Consider the following 18,100-nt stretch of genomic DNA (forward strand, 5'->3'; position numbering starts at 1 on the left):
TCAGCACCTGTAAGAGATTCAATTAAGTAACCTTTATCAACATGGCAATACTCTTAGTCAGAATGACCAACATCTCATCAGGGAAAACCAGCATTTCATTAAGACATTTCCACAGAGTATGCAACAGAGCATTTCATTAGAGGCAAAGCATTTCCCTAATGTAAAACTTTTCATTAGGAATCAGGCAATTTCACCTTAAGTAAGAATAACCCTCTCATGGTGGAAGGCAACCATTTCACTGGGGCTAGGAACCCCATTTCCTCAGGCACGAGTAAAACCTTTCTTTAGGCAAAGGTAAAACATTTCATCAACCATGAATAAACATTTCCTTAGACAGGGCGACCAGTTCATTAGGCCAGATTAATCATTTAAGTCAAATCATTAATGGAACCCTAGCCAGGGGTTAACTCAGTGCCCAACTGTCCCTAATGGGCTTTGTCCCTGTTCTGGCCCAACTCCTGGGCCTTTTGGGTATAAATAGGGCCCAGCACAACTTTCCCCGAGGGGGAGGGCCGGTTCCGGGGCCTCCTGCACACTCCTGGGAGGTCCCGCATCTAACTGCGCCCTCCGCCGTCCCCCAGGGCTTTACCTTGAGATCTTCGGCTCCTCGAGGAGCCCTTGCACTCTCTCGGGTCTTCTCCAGCCTTTTCCGACAGCACAGCTGAGTGGAGGAGGGCTCGTGCTCCTTCTGGAGCCCTCCGGTGCCTTCTCAAGGTGCCGGGCCGGTCACGGACCCAGCCGGGCATTGGCCAATCAGATGTTTGTTGGTGCGGGGGCGCGGCCTGTGGAGATTGCGGCCGGGCGCCCCGTCACGTGGGGCGGGGGTGGGGGCTACAGGGCCTAACGCGGCCCTCTTCGAACACCGGGGGCACTCCCCTGCCGCAACGTGAGACTCGACGGAGAGGACGCTTCTGGGAGGCGCGGCCTGCTGGAGATCGCCGTGGCCTCCACAAGGCTCCGGGGGCCGCCGCAAGGACAGCACACAATCGGGCCAGCGCGACCGGCCACAAGTCAGCGGCGGTGAGGTAATTAGCCAGCGCTCCTCTCCCTCACAACGCTTCACAGGGGGCAGACTTGTGGTGACAAGCGGCGCTCCAGCCCCAGCAATCACATGGCATACAGCGCTTCCACAGGCACTACAGTTCTGGGAACTAGCGCTCAGACAGCAGTAGCACTTCGGCATTTTTAGCACTTGGGCAGTTTCCACAATAGCGCTCCTGGCAGCCACAGATCCTCAAATGACAGCGCTGGGCACTCAGGGTTAGTTACAGCAATAGCGCTTCTCAGGCACAGCGCTTCTCAGGGGCCATTCCCATAAATAAGGCAGTTCAGGCAGCGCCAGCAGGACGGGTAGTCCAGGGTGCTAGCGCTAGGGAATAGGAGCGCTTAGCCAGCAGGCAGTTTATTTTAGTTGGACGCAAACCAGCAGATCAGACCGGACAGGCCACACGACAGTGGCAGATTAGCGCAGGGACCCAGATGGCATCAGGGAGCACTGGGGGGTCACTCGGCGCCAAACCTGGTTGATCCCTCAATAGTCCTGTAGGTAGAAAAGTTTCTTATTGGCGCTTTAGGTTTCTTGCGCCCTTGTAAATAGCAGATTCTTAGCTCATTGAAGGGGGGGTTTGAGTTGATGGCTGATATCAAATCTCCTCAGCCAGTCCCTTCAAGTGGTCCCTGGGTCCCCTCCCGCCGGGCCAGTTCAACGGGCTAGTTCAGGATTCCTCAACACTTGGAAGGCAGCACCTAAGCCCTGTCACTCCCAGTATCATAAGTCCCTGACTAGGCCCTGCTGCCTAAAACTCCTGCGTAGTTTTTCCCCCAGGTCTGTGTTCCCTCAATCTGACAGGAAAGTTTCCCTCCCTTTCCTTATATAGTGCCATTTGACAGTTGGCAGTGGCAGTTGGTGTCACCTCACCTGTTCCAGAAGGTTCCAGGAGGTTCTAGGAGGTTCCACCATTCTGGCTATGGGCAGGCTGGCAGGCTGGTATTGATACATTGCTTAAGGGTTCCAGCCAGCTCCTGGCCACTAGAATGCGCCTGAAAAGATCAGGCTGCAGTAGCAGGGGTTAGGGGCAGGCATGGTGGGGGAAGAAAGCACCTGCACCTTAACATTAGTTTAACATTACACAGGGCTTTCTCCATTACACAAGGCCTATACACTTTTGTTACAATAGGGGCACCCTAAATTAAAGGAATAAAAAGCGAAAAATTTCTGGGAAAAGGGCCAAGTCCTACAGGGAGCCACTGTCATTTTAGACACCGACACCTATTGTGCGGAGTGTTTGAGACAGCTTGCTGACTTCAGGTCATACCGCCCTTTGATGAAAGAACCAACACCTAGACTGACTTTAGAGATAAGCCATTTAGTAGAAAAGGCAAGCATAAAAGGCTGGATCACTGCACAAGAAGCTCAATTCGAAATCACAAAACATCCAGTAATGCCATACTTCTATGTCTTGCCCAAGATTCATAAAATGCAGAGACCTCCTCCGGGTCGCCCCATTATTTCTGGCATAGGTTCTTTATTAGAACCTTTATTCACTTTCGTGGACCACTTTCTCAGGCCTTTGGTTAAGGCCATGCCTACCTATCTTCAGTACACTAAAGATATCCTGAGACTGCTCAAAGAAATGATTTATTCTGTGTTGTGCTTTTAAAACTTATTCACTTACCTGCTGATTCGGTTCCCCGCGCAGCCGACTAAACGCTGCAGCGGGAGGCTACCGGTCACTTGCACTCCCTCACGCCACTTTGGCGAGCGCCGAGGCCACGCCCCCTCATCAAGGCCACGCCCACTTTCCAGCGCGCACTATAAGACGCTGACTACAAGCGTCTGGCTAGTCCTAACTAGTCCTCCTGAGGCGGAAAGCCGGGAGTGGAGCTCGAGCATTTTTAACCTTTGTATTTGAAACTGAATGATTTATTCTGTGTTGTGCTTTTAAAACTTATTCAATTACCTGCTGATTCGGTTCCCCGCGCAGCCGACTAAACGCTGCGGCGGGAGGCTACCGGTCACTTGCACTCCCTCACGTCACTTTGGCGAGTGCCGAGGCCACGCCCCCTCATCGAGGCCACGCCCCCCTGCTTCCCTGACCCCCATAAACCATGTGTCATTATCGGACACGCAGCGGCGAGCGCAGCGGGCGCGACAAATGCGCGCCGAAGGCGCGCCTAAGGCAAGCCCATCTGCGCCCGTCCGCGACCAAACGCGCCCAGGGGCTTGGCCACCCCACTATCCCGGTACTCTACTTTATTCATCAGACCAACTTCTCGATCTTTATGGCCCCTGGCCCATCAAAGCTTCTCTGACTACTAACATCGAAAGTTTGGGACTCACAGCCGCTGCTGCCCCTTCAGTCCCTCTTGTCCCGGTCCACCCTCCTCCACTCCCTCCTTCCCCCACCCCCGTTCCTCCTACCGGGCTTAGACCGACCCCTCTCTCTATTTACTACCTTAACACACGCTCTGCCGTCAAACACTGCCACGAGCTATCCGTTTTACTCGATCTTCATAAACCGGATCTCCTATTCCTTACGGAGACCTGGTTCTGTGACAGTTCTCTCCCCATTCTTTTAGCTGCACTCCCCAACACTTACTACGCTCTCCGAGCGGACCGGACTACCGGTAAATCCGGCTGGGGTGTCGCTTTGATTGCCCGAAAAGATCTCCCTTTTCAACCTCTTAGTTTTCCCCCGATAGGCACTTCCGACTTCTTAGTCGTCCGCTCACTATTCTATAAGGTACCGCTCACTTGCTTACTTATGTACCGCCCCCCCCCCAACCCTCCACATCCTTTCTCGACGGATTTCAAGATCTTGTGGCCACCCTAGCAGTCAACAATTCATCCGTCTTGGTGCTAGGAGATTTCAACTTCTGGCCCTCCGACCCAGCTGAATGTTCCACTTCTAAAGAATTCTCTGAAACCTTACGTTCCCTCAACTTCACCTCCCGTGTCCACTCCGCCACTCATACTCAAGGTCACACCCTCGACCAGATCTGGTCTCTAAAGTGCCCGATTGCGTCCCTGTCTATCTCCCCCTGGCCTTGGTCTGATCACTCATTGATCTCCTTTTTCTCTCATCTTGGACCGCCTACCAAGCCCTCACTCCCCAAAAACATCTGGATCCGCTCTTGGGGTCGAGTAGACATGGCCTCTCTTACCTCCTCCCTTTCATCATCCACCCCTTCCCTTTCCGGCCTGCCCTCCTCAGAGCAAGCTAAATCCATCAACTCCTGGCTACTTTCAGCCTGTGATTCCATCGCCCCTCTTAGGCGGGCCCCCTCCAGACGGACGAACGACTCTAACCATTGGTTCAACGATGAACTGAAGGCTTTGAAACTTTCGGTCCGTCGCGCTGAACGAGCCTGGAGACGACAGTACTGCCCCACTCTCAAAACTCAATATACCTCCCTTTTGCAACAATACAAAAAAACTATTTTATCCATCAAAAAGGACTATTTTTCTTCCAAAATTCTAGTTGCAGAGAATAAACCCAGAGAAATCTCCATTATCAATAAACTTGCTTATTCTGATCGAACCACTCTCAAACCCTCTCCTTCCCAATCCCTCTGTGATTCCCTGAACTCCTATTTTTTAGAAAAAATTGCAACGATCAGAGCCAACATCCCTCCCCCTTCCCCCTCCTCCTTATCCCTTCCTGCCCCCTACAGAGGCTCGCCTCGACTCTCTCCCTCTCCTAACAGAGGAATCTTTTCTCTCCCTCCTCCCTCTAGTTAAGTCCGGGTCCCCTCTTGACCCATGCCCCGCCCATATCCTTTGTCATATATTCACTATCTGTCCTTCACCCCCTCTCACTTTTCTTAACTGCTCCCTGTCCCAAGGTGTGGTTACTCCTGCTCTGAAATCTGCTATAATCCTCCCCATCCTCAAAAAACCTGGGTCAGATCTCTCGACCCCTGCCAACTACCGTCCTATCTCACTGCTCCCGTTCCTTGGCAAAGTCCTGGAGCGACATGTCACCAAGGCACTCACATCCTTCGTGGAGGCCAACCAAGTTCTGGCTCCCCGCCAAGCCGGCTTTCGCCCGGCTCACTCCACCGAGTCGGTTGTGCTTTCAGTGCTCGACTATCTTAGAGAGGGAATGGACACTAACACCCCCCAGGCCTTGGTGCTACTCGACCTCTCCGCCGCCTTCGATACGGTGGACCACTCCATCTTACTCTCCTGTGTCGCGGCGGCGGGGATCGGCGGCACTGCCCTGGTCTGGCTGTCCTCCTTTCTAAGCGATCGCACTCAAGCGGTCCAACTAGGCGACTTCTCGGCTGAACCACGGAAGGTAGGATGTGGGGTTCCCCAGGGCTCCTCTCTCTCCCCCCTACTTTTCAACCTGTACATAGCCCCTCTTATCTTCGCTCTGCAACAAATGGAGGTCTCCGTATATAACTATGCGGATGACCTCCAGCTCATTTTTTCTCTCTCTCACTCCCCTGACTCCAAATCTCATTTCCAGTCTACAATGCTCTTTATCCGGGACTGGATGAATCACAACCACCTGAAACTAAACCCTGATAAGACAGAGCTGGTTTTGACAGGTGGTTGCTCCAGTCCCTGGTCTTCCCTTTTTTGGCCATCTTCCCTTGGACCCCCCCCACTCCCGTCTTCTTCTGTTAAAACCCTCGGCATCAAAATTAATATTCAACTCACCTTGCACTCCCAGGTGAGCTCGGTGGTTTCCTCCTCTTTTCTATCCCTTCGCACTATCCGCAAGGTTTCTCGCTTCTTCTCCTTCACAGCCCTGAAACTGATCGTACTTGCCATGGTCATCTCCCGCTTGGATTATGCCAATGCCCTTTACCACGGCCTGCCGGCCTACAGCGTACGACGTCTTCAGCTGGTCCAGAACCATGCGGCCCACTTGGTTTATAACCTTACGAAATCCCACCACGTCACCCCCCTTTTAAAATCTTTGCACTGGCTCCCCATTCGCGAACGCTCCCAGTTCAAGGTGGGCTGCCTTACCATTCAGGCCCAGCTAGGCTCATCCCCTGTCTTTATCTCGTCCGAGATCACACCCTACGTTCCCTCCAGGGAACTCCGCTCCTCTTCTCAGCACCTACTTAGGGTTCCCCGCTTCCATCGTAAAAAATGGGGAGGCTCAAAATTCTCTACTCTTGCCCCCATTTTTTGGAATTCCCTTCCCATCCATCTTAGATCCACGACCCAATACTTGCCTTTTAGGAAGGCATTAAAAACCTTCCTATTTGCCAAGGCCTTCCCTCTATAATCTCTCAACAATTCCCCCCGTGCTTTTTACTTCTCAGGGACTCTTTATACTGTAGCGCCATGGAACCGTCAGGTGTACGCGCGCTTTATAAATAATTTAAAACTCAAACTCAAACTCAAACTGCTTCCTGACATCGATTTCAACATCGAGACTGACTACCTTGTCAGTTTTCATGTTGAATCACTATATGCTTGCATTCCACAAGAGGAAACTCTTGAGGCCGTTAGAGGCCTTTTGAATGCTAGAGATCTTGACAACATCACAGCAGTGAGTTTTATTATGGAATGTGCCAGGTTGGCGATGACCGAAAGCTTTTTTAGATTCGAAGAGACTATCTCCTTACAAATCTCAGGCACTTTAATGGGCAGCGTTTTCGCGCCGAGCCTAGCCAATCTTTATGTTAATTTATTTGAACAAGATTGTGTTCTCAACCACAGCAATCCGTTCTTCCATCAGGTTTTGCTGTGGAAGAGAAATATAGATGATATTTTGGTCGTCTGACGAGGCACTGCTCAACTTATTCTTGACTTTCAGACCTGGCTTAATAGCAAGAACCGCTATCTTAAATTTACAGTTGAGTGTACCCGATCAGAATTGCCCTTCTGGAACATTCTGATTTTTCCATCAAATGGAAAACTGGGGAGCAAACTATACAGAAAACCTATGGCAAGAAATTTGTTGCTTACTTTGATAGCCATCACCCCAAATCCCTTCGGGAAAATCTGCTGGTTAGCCAATTTTTGTGAGTTCGCAGAAATTGTTCTGAGAAGCAGGATTTTATGAATTATGCCAAGGATTTGTCTAACAAACTCAGAGATCGTGAATATCCCAAATGTCTGGTGTGGAAGGCATGGAAAAGGGCCACTAATAATGATCGTGAAGCACTGTTGGAGGCACCTTATGAGAAACCACCCCTGAGTAGACTTACCTTTGTCAAAACGTTCAGTACCTTATCCAACCAAGTACAGAAGTCTGTACGGAAACATTGAAAAATCCTGAATGTGACTAATGAGACCATTCCGACATCACTTTTTTCATTTAAAAGGGGGATGAGCTTACGAGACAGTCTAGTTCATACCAGACCAAGAAATCCAGTACAGGAGTCAACTAACACCTTAGGGGACCTACCGGCTGTCCAAGGTCATTATCCGTGCGGCACTTGCACAGCATGTCCCCAGACACAGAAAACCTTAAGTGTGGACATTAGTACAGGCAGACCATGGATTCTCAAAAAACATACCAATTGTAACACTGAAAGAGTCATTTCATGATCACATGCCCAAGTTCACTGAAATACATAGGCATGACGACTCGCAAGGTAAAAATGAGAATCAGCGAGCACAAAAGCACCATTAGGTGCAACAAACAAGCTACACAACTAACTAACCATTTTCTAAACTCCAGACATAAAGCAGAGGACATGAAATGGGTTGTTTTGGGACAGCCCTTCATCCCCCCCATGTTAGTGATGTGGCTAAATATCTTTTTGTGAAAGAACAGAAATGGATTTTTAAGCTTAAATGTGATAGCCAGGGATTAAATGATGAAATCCCGCGGATCACAATATGAGTTGACCTACGAAATTCTCAATTGAGGAAACATTACTATATGACAGGTGTGTCTCTTGGGTACAACTGTTACTGAGTACATTGATAGCGTATGTACTGTTGGTCCACTTTACTAATTACATCTTGGTACTGCATGTGGTCAGTTTTTGTTCCCGGTCTCAGACAACATTTGCAAACATTGTTACAAAATATGGTGTGAGAGCATACTATTTGTACTGTCTTGGTCAGCTGTTGCAAAGATATGTACTAACTCTCTGACTAACTCTCTGACTGCCAACACTAGCATATCTAGGGATTTGACATGCAACATACCCTTACTGCCCTTTGGCAGACTGACTGCAGGGCTAAACATTCTGATTTATCAACATCATTAGACCTGTGAATCTACCTAGTCTTCTGGTCAAGTTACAGGCCCTTTCAGGCGTTTTGTGCAGTCCAGGTTTAGTAATATGATGTACATTATTTCCAATACAGCGTATAAAATACATGAAGTGGGCTGTATTCTATTACCTAAAATGTATTGTTTAACTCTATGAGCATTACTTGTGAGGAAGACGCACACTACATTCAATATAGCCTATACAATGCGGTTAGTTATCCACAGATCTGTTTTAATTCCCACAAGTAAATCTGTGAAAATGAACCAAACAGATTTTTGTTTAATTGATGCAACTTTCTGCTTCTCTAGTCCGCTAATATAGTGAACTACAGAAGTACCCCCCGCCAGACTCCTCTGCAACACGACATCCCAATGCGGCTACGTCATTCTGCTGCGCATGCCCGCGGTGTATCAGGAAGTGGAGGCGCGAGGGGATCACGGTAATATGGGCTGGCCCTCGGCGCGTTTTTTTGCTTTTGTTTCCTAGATCATTCGACTGAATTTCATTTTACCAATGTACCAATCAGGTAAGTGAAATTTGGCTTATTTAAAGAGGCCCTCCCCATCCGGTCGGTTACCTCCCCTTCGGCTTAGGCAAAGCCAGGGGTACCGACAGACAGTTGAGAGGGGTCTCTATTGGGGAACAGGCTTGTTTTCAGGTCCTTTTACGCAGACATTTTTGCTCGAGTATTCTTTTTGTATGCTTGTATAAGTGACTAACTATTTGCCCCTTGTCGATATGATGAACTATACACGGGGGCATAACAATCTTAATCATGCAGCCCCTAGGGGTATGGTTAGGTCATAAAAGAAAGGCTATATAGCGACTATAAGCTCTTTGCGGCTGTGTTGGCGACTCGGTTGGGACGCGAAGTTGGCTCAATAATACACACGGGAGGAGGAGCTACGCGGGCATCCAAGATGGTCGCGTGAGCAGAGAGCTCCCGAGACCCGCGCCGCCCTTATTGATCTATCCTTCTGATATCCTGGTCACTTTGACGGGCTTTTGAAGTGCTTTTTGAAGTGCTGCTCTTGCTGATGCTGCTGTGCTAATTGGGGCCGAGATCGGATGTCGTCTTAAGCTTCCTGGCCTAGCCCCGGACGGGACCGGGGACTCTGCTGCTTTGGATGGCCGAGCAGTAATGCAACAACAACGGCTGCCTGGCATCTGCTCCACCGATGGTGTGTCACTTTCACTTTCGGTTTCTTGTCCATCCTCGCACTGACTGCCTATGACCTAATCTACACTCCAGGTTTTGGTGTTTTAACCAGCTGCACGTCTCCATCGCAGCGCCGGCTCAGTGGTCAGTGATTTTTGTGAAGCTAGACTTTTGAGGTACGGAAGGTCGCTGCCATTCTATCGCACCCGTGAGGACCCAGCGGGGTGCTGAATCCAACATGGCGACGAAACCCGAGCTGGAGAAGCGCAGGAAAGTCACCACTCGTGGGGGATCGGTCCAGTCTAATGTGATCGATCGCTATACTCAGCCGAGAGGATCCCCCAGCGCTACCAGCCGCAGTTAGGAGGACCCAAAGACGGACATGACGGCCTCATCTGAGGTGTCACTTCAAGACCTACTGGCCGCCATTGCAGGACTCAAGGCTGATATGGGTCAGCAATATGAGGCCATCGTGTCCAAGATAGACACGGTGGCGGTCGATGTTACCCTTATTCGAGCCGATTTAGCTAAGACTAACGAGAGGGTCAAGGCATTGGACTTAAAAGCTACCAGTTTGGTGACGGATATGGCGGAAGCGCAGTCAGAGATTGTGAATGTGCAGTCGTCGCAGGACCTGCTAACTAGACGTATGGAGGAGTACGACAACAGGGCCCGACGAAACAACATCCGCCTGGTCGGGGTGCCGGAGGACAGTGGTGCCGCCTCGATCGATTTACTGGTCGAGGAATTAATTGTTGCTAGACTTGCTCCCACAGGCCTCAGTAAGTTTTTTGCGGTCGAGCGTGCATATCACTTCCCAGGTGGACAGGTTAAGCCGGGGGGACCCCCGAGGCCTATTATTGCTAGGCTGTTTCACTTTCGGAACAGGGACGCCATTCTTCAGGCCGCTCGCAAACACAGCCCACTGAAGTTCGACAACAGCTCTGTCTCTATCTACCCTGACTTTACTCCTCAAGTACAGCGGCAACGATCCGGATTCCTGGCAGTGAAACGTCGCCTGAGAGATTTGGGACTTAAATATGCGATGCTGTTCCCCGCTCGTCTACGTATCGAATACAGGGAACGTGCTTACTTCTTTGATCAACCGGACAGTGCCAGTGACTGGTTGGACTCGTTGCCAAAGGACGATGCCGAGAGCGGGGGCCCCGGAGGCGCGGACGGAGGCGCAACGGCGCAGGAATGACTTTGGGTCCTGAGGTCCGATTTTGGATCGTAACTTTCGCAGAGTAGCTAATATCGTGTGCCTTCACCTTTATGCCCGGGGTGGGGCGGGTTGGGGTAGTTTCTCCCTTCCTCCTCAGGGGTTCTTTGTGTAGATTCAGATGGGGCGACAGGCACATTGCAGTTTGGGGTGGCTTCTTAGTCAGCAGGGGTGCAGGGTGGGGGGTGTTGTAACGGGTTCTTGGTTGGGGGGTGGGAGGTGGGGATTTGGTTAGGTTTTGTGTTCTATGTTTCTCTTTTCACATGGTACTGTATCGCTTGTATGCATCCTTGATCTGAGGTTCCGGGAGGGGGTGGGCTGGGACTTTTTCTGGGATGGGGGGGGGTGACGTGAAGGTTCTATCCTGGAATGTTAATGGCTTGGGGGATAGGATCAAACGTGGTATTGTGTTGCAATTTATAAGACGCCATTCCCCTGATGTTGTTTAACTCCAAGAAACCCATTTGATTGGTAATGCCTGTAAAGCTCTTGACCGCCAAGGTTACCGACTTGTCGCTCATGCTGGTTTTAAATCCGGCTCCCGAGGGGTTGATATAATGGTGAAATCCTCTTTAGCCCTTGAAATTGACGATGTCACCTTTGATGATCGGGGTCGCTATGCTGCTGTCTTGGGGAGATGGGAGTGGAAGCTGATTGTCATTGTTGCTGTTTATGTTCCCCCGGGACTGCAGGCTACCACTTATGCTGACCTTGGTAGGACTCTCCTGGGGCTTCCAGATGGACTCCTGATCATGGGTGGGGATTTCAATTCGGTGATGTCGGGCGAGTGTGATCGGCTTCCCCCTAGAGTTCTGCCGTTGTCACAGATGTGGCTGACTGACTTGACGGAAACCTTCGGGTTGGTAGATGTTTGGCGGTCGCTGCACCCCTCACAAACTCAATACACTTTCCACTCTGGTGCCCATGGTAGCCTCTCAAGGATTGATTATTTTTTTATGCTGACTGCTACCTTATCCTTGCTGCGTGAAGTCCGACATCTCCCTAGGGGTATTTCTGACCATTCCCCCTTGTTACTCGAGGTTTCGGCGGGAGGTCTTTCCGGAAGCAGAGTTCCCCCTGTCCCGCCCTGTCACTTTAGGAACACTCGGCTCCGATCGGATTTGATTAAGGCGATCGATTGCTACTTTGATGAGAATGTGGGTTCGGTTGCTTCCCCTACGGTTCTATGGGAGGCCTTCAAAACTGTTATACGGGGTTCCGCACTGTCCCTTATTGCAGCTGACAGAAAGGCTAGGAGGGAGGCTGTGTTGGCCCTTGAGACCGAAATAACTACGCTCGAAAGTGAGTTGAGTGGAGATGATACTCCTGCACTTCTACACTCCTTAGAACTGAAACAGGCAGATTATAGAGCCTGTATGACTGATGCTGCTAAGGTGATGCGCGTGAATCAGCTGGGCCGTTTGTATGATGTGGGTGACAAAGCTAGCAAACTCCTGGCGTGGCTGGACAAGGCTGAAAGGATGAACCACGTGGTGCCCGTTATCACCGTGAGACTGGTGAATGTGTGACTGATCCCGGTGAGATTGTTGAATGTTTCGTGGATCCCTTCCGAACAGTTTACAGCTCAGTGAGTGACCGTGATGAGGCCGACTCCCGTTTACTATTGCGTGACATTGCACTACCCTGTGTCTCAGAGGAGGATAGATTGGCCCTAGAGGCTCCTCTTACAGTGGATGAGATCGCTCTTGCCATCAGGTCCTTGCGATCGGGTAAAGCGATGGGGCCGAATGGTTTGCCTATCGAGCTCTATAAACTTCGACCGGACAAAATGGCTGCCCACTTGCGGACAATGTTTCTGGATGCATTTGAGGCGGGCGTCCTTCCGTCTGAACAGCGCTTGGCTACCACAGTGGTCATTTACAAGGAAGGCAAGCCTCGTGGCCATTGCACCTCTTATCGCCCCATCTCACTGCTCAATGCCGAGCCCAAAATTCTGGCCAAAGTCCTGGCTAATCGTCTATTGTCTGTAATTTGTGACTTGATCCATCCGGATCAGTCCGGTTTCATACCCCATCGAAACACAGCTCTTAATCTTCGCAGACTCCACAGCGTTCTCGCGAGAGCTAGAACTCTCACTGAGCCTGCAGTGGTGGCCTCCCTGGACGCTACAATGGCCTTCGACACCATAGAGGGGCCATATTTGTGGGCGGCCCTTTCCAAGTTCGGCTTCGGCCCTAGTTTCATTGCATGGGTGCGGCTCCTATACGAACAACCGTTAGCCCAAGTCGTGGTGAACGGCAGAGGCTCCGATTCGTTTCCATTGGGACGTGGCACCCGTCAGGGGTGCCCGCTCTCCCCACTTCTTTTTGCATTGGCACTAGAACCCCTTGCAGCGTGGCTTCGATGGGAGCCCTCGATTAAAGGGATCCGGTGGGCACCGGATCTGGAGGATCGCGTCTCGCTTTACGCGGACGATATCCTTCTCTATTTCACCTCACCCCAGAAGTCTTTAAACGTGCTCTTTGACGTTCTCACTTCCTTTGGTAAGAACTCCGGGCTTGTTATCAACTGCACCAAGTCATGTGTCTATGTTATAGCGGGGGTATTGCCTCCGCTGCCCCGCAGGTTTCCTATCCAGGTGGTAGAAGATGGTTTTAAATATTTGGGGATTTTCATTTCCATGGACTCCTCGGTGCGATACGATCGTAATCTTTACGCTCCCCTTCGTCGCCTCAAGCAGGATGTGCGGCGGTGGCGTGAATTGCCCTTGTCTCCATTGGGACGAGCTGCAATTTTTAAAATGATGTCGCTCCCCAGGTTCCTATATGCCTTGCAGAACTTTTTTGATCCTGTCCCCGCTCGCTATTTCCGTGAGATTGAAGGCCTACAGAGGCAATTGATTTGGGACGGACGTGCCCGTATCGCCTTATCAAAACTTACGCTCCCCTGGTATGATGGCGGTATTGCTCTGCCTGACATCAGACGATATTACTGGGCCTCACACTTAAGTGCAATTAACCATGTGACGTATTCCCCGGAACCCGCTCCCGCTTTCGCCCTGGATAAATTCCTGTTGCCAGGCGGCAACTTCAATAGAGCTTTATACTCGAGGTCACCACTCCGTCTCTTGACTGGTCCTACAAAATGTGCTGTGCGTGCCTGGAAGGATGCGAATGAGGCAACAGGCTGGGGCGGCAGATTGACGAGTATGACCCCGCTGTATGATTCTGAACGGCTGGGAAACCTGTGGCGGACGAAAGGGTTTGATAGATGGGATATGATTGGGATTAGCAAGGTGGAGGATCTCTGGGTCAGAGGAACAGTGAAATCCTTTGAGGCCCTAAAGGTAGAATATCAATTGGATGATAAGGAGTATTTTCGATATCTTCAGGTGCGGCACGCCCTATCCTCCGCCTTTCCCCCCGGGACTGACATTCCCCAGTCGTCTCCGCTGGAGGATTGTATTCTTGATGGCCATGTCCCGGACAGTACGATCTCCTTAATTTATAAAAAACTTATTAACAACAGGGCTGACTTGCTGGAGAAGCTTCGTGCCTCCTGGGTGGCGGATGGGCTCGAACTGGATGACGAAGACTGGCAAATGGCTATTTCTTCCCCTAAGGAGGTGGCTATTCCGGCTCGGCTCCGTTTTGTGTAACTAAAGATCCTCCATCGCGTCTATATGACTGGTATGCGTCTGGTGCGAATGGGGCTTGCGACAGATGGATTATGTAGACGTGGCTGTGGTATGGATGGTACCTTTCTTCATATTTTGTGGGAATGCCCGGTTATCTCTGCTTTCTGGTCTAGGGTCCATGATGTGATGGGGCGTGTTACTGGGGTCCCCCTCCTTCCCAAGGCAAGGCGTTGCCTGCTTAATGTGTGGGAGCCTACGGACTGTACGGCTGCTCAGACCTTCTGGATCACCCTGGGCAACATGGTAGCCAAAAGGGACATAGCACAGCTTTGGGGCTCCAACAGACCGCCTAGACTCAGTGCCTGGAAAGAAAACATGGATTGGTGCATGTTTCGGGAGAAGACGGTGTATGAGGCTCGGGGTCGTCCTAGGAAGTGGAATAGAATCTGGGCGCAATGAAATGCATACCGGGGTGACATTTGTACCCCACCACTTGATTATGCCGAGGCCAATCCCTCCTCCCCATAGTTTACGTTCCTTTCATTATCTTCCATTCTACACTCCCTTCATCGTTCCCCTCCCATGGTTGACTTGCTTCCATTCTTGTATATTGTTTCCCGTTTTTCCTCCCCTCCTGTGAACTTGCTATTGCTCTACCATGTGTTTGTTCTTTTGTTTGTTTAACTTCGACAAAATCATAAAATTGAACCTTCGATATCCTCCAATCATTGCTTTATGCACTACACCATAATGGAACACGAAGCGGCCTTCTCCGCAGTATAATGTGCTATACTTTTTGACTGATTGTCATAGCGGCCGGCCCAAAAGGGTTGCAGGCAGACGCTGTGTAATGTGCATTTGATAAATAAAGGTTTTAAAAAAAAAAATAATAATAATAATAATACACACGGACCAGAAGGGCTTCATTCGGGGTAGACAGTTCTCAGACCTTACGTATGACCTAATTGGGGCAGTGGGCATTGCCTCAACGTTCTCCCTTCCCTTGGCCATTATGACCCTCGACGCTACAAAAGTGTTCGATCGAGTAAATTGGGCATATTTAGTTGAGGTCATGAAGAGATTTGCAATTGGGCCCAACTTTCGCAGATCTATTGGTCTGCTGTATGCCAATCCCAGTGCAAGCATTTTGGTCAACGGTTCATGTACCCAGCCTTTTCAGATCAGTAGGGGAACAAGACAGGGGTGCCCCCTGTCCCCTCTACTTTTTAACATGTATATTGAACCACTTGCACAATCCTTCTGGGACGATCCAAGAATCTCCTCATTCGAATTTGGCGGTTGGGAAAGAAGGGTAGGGCTCTACGCCGATGATATAGTAATATACACCAGTGATCCAGCAAATGCCTTCCCCATTGTGGTTGAAAAGGCCAAAGAATTTGGAAACATATTGGGCTATGATATCAACGCTGAGAAGACTGAGCTCATGACGTGGAACATTGCTAATCCAGGCGTTGGGGTGACACCCTCAATCCGCTACCTCGGAGTTAAAATCACGCAAGACATTGACACCCTAGCAAAAGTTAATTTAGATCTGGTCTTCTGAGAATGTAGGGCCCTATTAAAATCCTGGGCGGGTCTTTGATTATCAATCTTTGGGAAAGTCAACATTGTAAAATGTCTATCCTTCCGAAACTGACTTTTATTTTCAATTCTATTCCCTTGGCTTTTGACTCCAAGCAACTTTTTAAGTGGAGAGGTGTGGCTCACTGGTTAGAGGCGGCAGACCCGAGTGCAGAGAACGGCCCGGGACCAGGGTTCGATTCCCGACGCGGCAGGGTCTTGGACCAGGATCAGCGGACTGATAATTCTCGCATCGGTGCCTACACCGACCAGGGAGCACACTCGGCAACTCTGGACATTAGCTTGCCTCATCTCCACAACGGCCCCACACAAACGCCGGGGATGCCTGGTTTCACCTTGGAGACCCCCAGGAGGGACTATCTCACAGGGAAAGCCAGGACGGGTTCCCCAGCGGTCTATAGCGCTACGAGGCCTCCGGGTAGCAGTGCGCTTTACAAGACACAACAACAAGTGCCAGCAAGAAATCAACTCTTTTATTTGGGGCAATAAGGCTACTAGGTTGGCCTGGAAAAAATTAAGGAGGAGAAGGGAAAAAGGTGGGTTAGCCCTTCCAGACTTGCAGTATTACTCTTGGGCATTCCAGCTCTCTCACTCAAGAATGCTCCTGAAGTCACCAGATCTCTCTTCAAATGGGAGATTGTTTAAGGCAATGCTGGTAGGGGAAAACCTCCCGCTAGACGGGTTTCTATTTAAGTTTGGAGACCGAAAGTTCTTCAAAAAGGTGAGGCTTAAGATTCTTTTAACACTATTGAAGTCATGGGTGCAAATTAAACGTAGAGTGGGGCTGGCATATTTTTCTAACTATGCTCAGATATGGGACTCTCCTGGGCTCCCACTGTGCCTGCAAGACTCCCTGGCAGCCCCCCTAATTACAGCTGGGTTCTCAAGATGGGGTGAATTGATATCTGGAGGCATCTTGATAGAGTGGGAGGAGCTTAGGGAGAAAGTAGGGCCAACTCTGTCAAGATTTAAGTACACACAAATCAGTAGTTGGGCCAGAGAATTAATTAGGAAAATTCCTAATATTGGGAGACTTAGCCCCCTAGAACAACACCTAGTCGAAAAACAGACAGGAGGTAAGGAGGTGGCTCTTTGGTATTGGTCCATATTGGAAGAGATAGATGGGGATTTCAATCTCCCAATGTAGCTATGGGAAAGAGAAATTGTGTCATTGGATGAGGACTTGTGGATAAAATCCTTCTCCCTTTTGTACAAACTAGTTAAACCCGCCTGGCTTAGACGAAATCATTTGTTTACCTTACACCGGGCATATCTTTCCCCTTTACGTCTATCTAATTATCAGGACGGGAAATGCTGTAATAAATGCCAACTACCAGCAGCCTCAGATACACATATGTTTTGGGAATGCCCCAACATATCCGCTTATTGGAAAGAGATTAAAGTTACTCTAGATTCAATTCTCAAGACCAACATTCCTTTAACGCTACCACTTGTTATCTTCGGGTTTGATCAGAATATCATTGGGGCAGCGCGGTCCTTTCTATTCTATGCTATCCTGTTGGCAAGACGGCAGATATGTATGCACTGGGTGGATGCCATCCCTCCCACCTACTCCGCTTGGCTAACCTCACTCTATGAAACATCCAAGATAGATTTGAAAAGATCTTGTAGAGTCCAGAGCCTCACATTTTGGAAACTTTTGATAGACTGGAAGTGAAGCTTTCTTCGCCTCGTCGGGGTTTTTTTTTGTTTGTTTTTTTTTTTTCCCCCAAGATCTGATGATTATGCCCATCTACTCCATGGCTCAGTATTGTGGTCTGCCCCGACTCCGTTATTTACCTACTGGCCTAACAGGCATGAAGTTGCCTAGAGGAGCGTTAACAAGGTGCATTGTACTTCCCATCAACTTGTAATAACTTCTGCCTAGTTTGTGTAGCGGCTCAATTACCAGGGCCTTGCTCCCAATGGCAGTGAGGTGGTTGGGTTGTCTTTGCATCTAAGGAACGTGTGTCGGGCATATGAGGATTAAAAAAAAAAAAAAAGAAAAAAGAAAGGCTATATACACATATATATTTAGTGATTTATGCCATGGAGGTAACAAATCAAGTCCGAATGAGATCTAAATAAGACTAAAAAGACTAACCATGAAGCCCAGAGCGTTTTCAGTGGGGCTTTCAGAACGGTCTTGTATTGGTCCCTTTACCATTTTTTTCTGGACAAATGTCTTTTTTACTGCAGAATTCTAAAGTCCTTTTATGAATCATAAGCACATTCATCTAGAGGGGCCTCTCGATCAGGCTGTGGTCGTTTGCTTCTATGTTAGTGACAAGGTTTTGATTATAAGATGGGAAATAGACAGACA

The sequence above is a fragment of the Lissotriton vulgaris genome, chromosome 8, assembly GCF_964263255.1.
Source record: "Lissotriton vulgaris chromosome 8, aLisVul1.2, whole genome shotgun sequence".
Classification (NCBI taxonomy): Eukaryota; Metazoa; Chordata; class Amphibia; order Caudata; family Salamandridae; genus Lissotriton; species Lissotriton vulgaris.